The following is a 5,179-nucleotide window of genomic DNA, read 5'->3' as shown; positions in this document are numbered from 1 at the left end:
CCAAGTATAGTGTAGGCCTACAGGTGAGCTGAGCATTTAGGCATCTATATCCCACCAAAGCCCATTTGGCATTCACAAGCTAAGCATCATTGCCCCTCACTTGCACCTGATGGGCTCAAGTTGGTAGGTGTGCTTAGAGCACGCCTGACAGATTCAGCTCAGCAGTCTTGTTCACTTTTACTCGCACATTACATAGATATTGGATAAAATGCACAAACAGCATTGGAAACATGAAGTATAACCTAAAGCTTCACGCTTTTATGGAAGCATACTCACTAGCGGGCTAAAAAATCAGATTCTCTCTACTTACTCTCTTTTCTACATAGTGGCCACCATGCTTTGCCAGAGGAGGTGGAGACTAGAGTATCCCCTTACCAACCTAACCTATGCTATAGCCTGGTAGTTAGGACTCTTTCCTAGTAGATTGAATACGTTGATGTGAAACTCCTCTGGAGAAGCAGGTCTAGAACCCAAGTTTTCCACTTTCCTGGTGAGTGCTTTAACCATTAGGCTATTATGCAAAAGACAGTTGCTGTAATCATCACTCAAAGGAAAACAAAACCTGACCAGTCTTAAAAGAAGAGTGAGCCGGCTGCCTGTACACATGCTATATAGGTAACTTGGCCACCTCCATAACTCTGTTTTTTGGATTCTAGTGTTGCTGTGTCTAATTTATTCCCCCCGCCCCTGAGTCCTTTATTGGGTCTAGCTCTAGGGCTCCAAACAGGTCAGTGGTAGCAGGATTTAGGTGATTGTAGCAGGACTGGAGGTACCCGAGGACTTCAGTGGCACCTAAAAGTTGGCAGTCCCTTTGCAGATTCAGGTCAAGATGCTTATTCACAATGACGTTGATTCTCTTGGCCTAATTGGTTCTTGAAGGTTACATAACAGTTGTTGTAGGAAGGGGGAAAAATAGAAACAAGTAAAGTGAAAGGATATGGATGAAAACAAGATGTACATAGTTCCACTTTGGGAGGTGATACTTGCAGGCTTCATGACATTTCATAGTATCATTTTATGCAGGGATAAACTCTCCATGGTGATTGCGGGGTTGAATGTTTAGAAGTTGCTTTCTGGTATTCCTTCTGAACTGGAACTTGAGGGGCTTCAGGGCACATCAAATATGACCCCATTGTCTACGTAAGCTTTTCACTGTTTTTTTTTTCTAAAGAAACAGGAAGTTTGGAAGAATAAGGAGAAAGGTTATTAACAAGTCAGGGATAATTTACAGACTCATTATATTAAACTCTCTTTTTCCTTATGTGTCATAATGGCTGCCAGCCTAGTAGCAGCCTGTTGCATATTTCCATAAATGTTATAGAAAACCTGATTTTACAAAAGTTTGGGCTGACTTGGGTTATAAAAATCATACCGCATGCACAGCAGGGTTTAGCAAGCAGCTCATTGGTTTCAAGTCATGAATTTCAAAAAGAACAAATGAGATTAGTCACTCTCTCCACGCTGGCAAATTAGACTGTTTAACAAAATGTCTGCTACTCTGCACCTGGCAAACTTAAATTAATTAGTAGCTGCTGAAATCCTTCCAAATAAGGAGTTATCAGTGCTCTTTATAAAAACAAAAGATAAAGGGAGTACTAAAACTAAGGCTGTTTGCTTAGTGTCACTTAAGTGGCCTGCTTTTTCTCATTATCTTTATTGCATACTATACCTTCTTTGTAAACCTGAAACCCAGTACAGTTCTCAAATGCAGCACCTCACCAAGAGCTGCACTTGATCCATTTTTAGGATAGCAGTCTAAAGCAGTGACCAAGTGCAGATTCGATTGGAGCTTATCAGCAGACTATCAAATAGATAGCACTAAGCTTAAAACCCAAGTGGCCAGGGAGGAATTCACACAATGTATGTTAAAAAAAAGGGAGCTGAAGAACAGCGAGGGCATGATTCTTACAACACACATAGATTTAGACAAGGACAGAAATGTAAGAAAATCTGTCTGTAACTGATAGGTAGTGGATTTCTACACGTACCGTATGATCTGTCCAATGAATCATTCTTTCTAAAGCCATCATGCCTAGCTTTAATTTTCCCCCAACTGGTTTAATTTTAAATTGACACTCTTCCTTCCCCCTAGTTGAGTTTATTCAAGAACTTCTTAAAAAAGAAAAGCAAAAACAAACAACATTCATTTTTTCCCAAAGATAAAGAATTTGATGATGACTCCCCACCCCACATCCCTCTACCTTGTTCTTGTTGAAAATTTTCACAGGAAAGGAAAAAGAGTCATTTCCCTACCAGCTGTAACAGAGATACGAGGCTTACTATGAAGGCAGATAGTATCTCTCAAGGGCCATTTTCTGGGGCGAGAAAAAGCTACTCAGAACAGTCAGAAAAGTTTCGATTGAGGGGACTTCCATGCCTTAGCCCTGTCCCACAGGTTTGGTGCAGCAAGGGATGAGCCGATCAAATAATTGGTCTTTCTTGGCAATGCATGGGTCAGAACAGCAATACAGAGGAAGAAGTCTCTGTCTGCAGTTGGGGATTGGATCAGGTGAAACAACTGAAAGTGAATCCAGACAAAGCAGAGGTGATGGTGATGGGCAGACCATGTGACTTAGGGGGTGGGCTAGGGATACCTTTCATTGCTGGGGTTCAGCCTCCTTTTGTCACTCAGGTCTGCAGCTTTAAGGTGTTTCTGGATCCTTTGCTGCACTTGGATGTTCAGGTGGCAGCAGTGCCTAGGAGCCTCTTTTACCATCTAGTGAGTACCTTTCCTTATCTGAAGCCCATACAACTCTTTCTTTCAAATTTGCATCTGGCCACCATCATTCATGCCTTTAGCACCTCAAGGTTGGTCTACTGCAAGGTACTCTGTGTAGGGTTGCCCTTGAAAACCATCCAGAAGCTGTGGCTGGTACACAACAGGATGGCATGCCTTCTGGCAGGAATGGATCATCAGGAACACGTACCTCCAATGCTCCAGAGTATGCATTAGCTCCCAGTTGCTTTCTGGGTGCAATTCAAAGTGTGAATTTTGACCTATAAAACCCCAAATAGTCTGGGCCCAATGCACTAAAGAACCACCTTTTCCCTTATGCTCCATCATGATCCCTAAGGTTGGCCAAGAGCAATCTCCTGCAAGTACCAGCAAGATGCCAAGCTTGCTTGGTGAAAATGGTGCAAATCAGAGCTGTATTTAAAAACTAGTTGATCAGTTCCTTTGAAAGGAAAGGCTTAGCACTAACTGTCCTTTGTCCTTTCCATATGTTTACAATGCAATAATGCCATTTTTACTCAATTATCATTGTAAGAGATTATTTGTGTTGCGGCAGAGTCTAGATGGCCTAGTCATGGCCCAGGACCTGACTCTACTGAGTGCTAGAAACAGAGTGAGGAGATTGTCCCAAAGCACTTACGAGTCAAGTAGAAGATAAGGGACAATATGTGGATGTGATAAATAATTTGTGGCAGTGCAAAGCAACAAGGCATCATTACTGATCAGCACATGAAGCACCAGATGCTGCTAATTATAGGTGACCATTTTTAATATTCTTCATGCCAGTAAAATAGTTGGCAAGGATTTTGACTTCCCCCAGGCCAGTGGGAGAAACATCCCTGGTAACTGCAGTGGAGCCAGGATTTCAGCCTTAGGAAGTAGCAAAATCTGCTACTCATCACTCTTTCCCCCACTTCCTGGCCATGTAGAAGGCAAAGCTTCCTACTGTCTTTACAAGATGGAGGCCCACTTCCCTTCCTATTTCCCTTGTAGTGAGCAAGGAACATCCGCTCTTTATTACTGTTGTTTCGTCCCTCTCCCCCTCTTTCTTTACCCAGGCATTTCTGAGCCCTCTCAGCAGCTCACTCCAGTTTGAAGTGAATGTCACTGGCATCTATATATTGCCTCATGAGCAACAATCCCATATTGCATTTTGACCATGATCTAACAAAACACCGATGAGGTGGATAAGCCGTGCGTCATTATTCCAAGTTAAGAGCAGACGAAACTGAGACAGATTAAATGAGCTGCTTAAGGTCAGACAATAAGTCAGTGACACATTAAAGACTGGAATGCAATCATGGGCTCTAACCACTACACTGTGTTTCCTCAAGGTGCAGCTATGCAGTAATTACTCTTCTTCCTTCATTAGGCAGAAGCTACTTTACCTTTGCTTAGACTCACCTTACCTGGAATCCTGCCACATAGGTTAGAGGGCACTCATCAGCCTCAGGACCTCTTAAAATAATAAACTTGGATTACTCATTCACCACTGCAATTATTTATTCTGTTCACCAGTGCTTAGTGATAACTCTTTAACCTGCCTTCTCTGCTTTCCAGCCTTACATAAGGTAGATTCAGAATATTACACCTCCTGCAACTGTCTCAGAGTAGAAACATGTTTGCTGTTCTAGTGGGATAATGGATCTGCTTCATTTTGTGAGTGGAAATAACTTAGAGTTAAGTGTTTGCCTCAGCCCATTTTTTTTTTTAAGGAGCAGTACTTTTCTTCAGTCTCCCCCACTGAAGTTTCCAGGGACAGGACAAGTTAAGCCAGGTTCCTTTCCTTACATGATGCCCATATGCTTCTTTACAGATATTAAATTTAGCTTTGTGGCTGGTTTTAATTGTGTTTCTGTATTTTAATCAACAGTAATATAGCCCAATCATAGTTTAAAAGAAAACAAGGTTTATGTGCAAGCTAATTATAAATCATTTTAAAAAAATGCTCAGCTCCGGGACAAAATTCCTAATTGTTCCCCCATTTGCATTGTTCTTGGTCAACAATGTTTTTAAGCGATGCGTAAAACAGTATTACCTTTATCACAACTTCTGCTATAGCCAAGTAATAGCAAGCACCCATTTTTCAGCACCTCTGGGAACTCCTTTGCTGTGCTGTCCAAGAAGCCAGACTGTAGTTAAGCTCAATACACCAGTCTGTATTTTATAACTTGAACAGAAGGAGAAAGTATTCTTGGTGGAGTTGAGAGAGCTAAAATTATACCCATAGGAAGGGCTGGGAATCTCTGAGCTAGGAGTAATGCAAAAGTCATGTCTAACTAGAAGCCATTTTAGGTACTTATGTTAAATTAACATTGCTTGCTCTGTACTGTAGATAGTTTGGTCAAATGATCCTGTAGTTAAATAATTGATGTTTGCTTGCTTTTTAGATGCTTTTTTTATTGGCTCTGGGTGGTTGTTTCTTTCCCTTTAGTCATTTAAGGC

Source organism: Gavialis gangeticus, unplaced genomic scaffold, assembly GCF_001723915.1.
Source record: "Gavialis gangeticus isolate Ggan-Ray unplaced genomic scaffold, GavGan_comp1, whole genome shotgun sequence".
NCBI classification, from domain to species: Eukaryota; Metazoa; Chordata; order Crocodylia; family Gavialidae; genus Gavialis; species Gavialis gangeticus.
Note: the sequence above shows the minus strand (reverse complement) of the source record.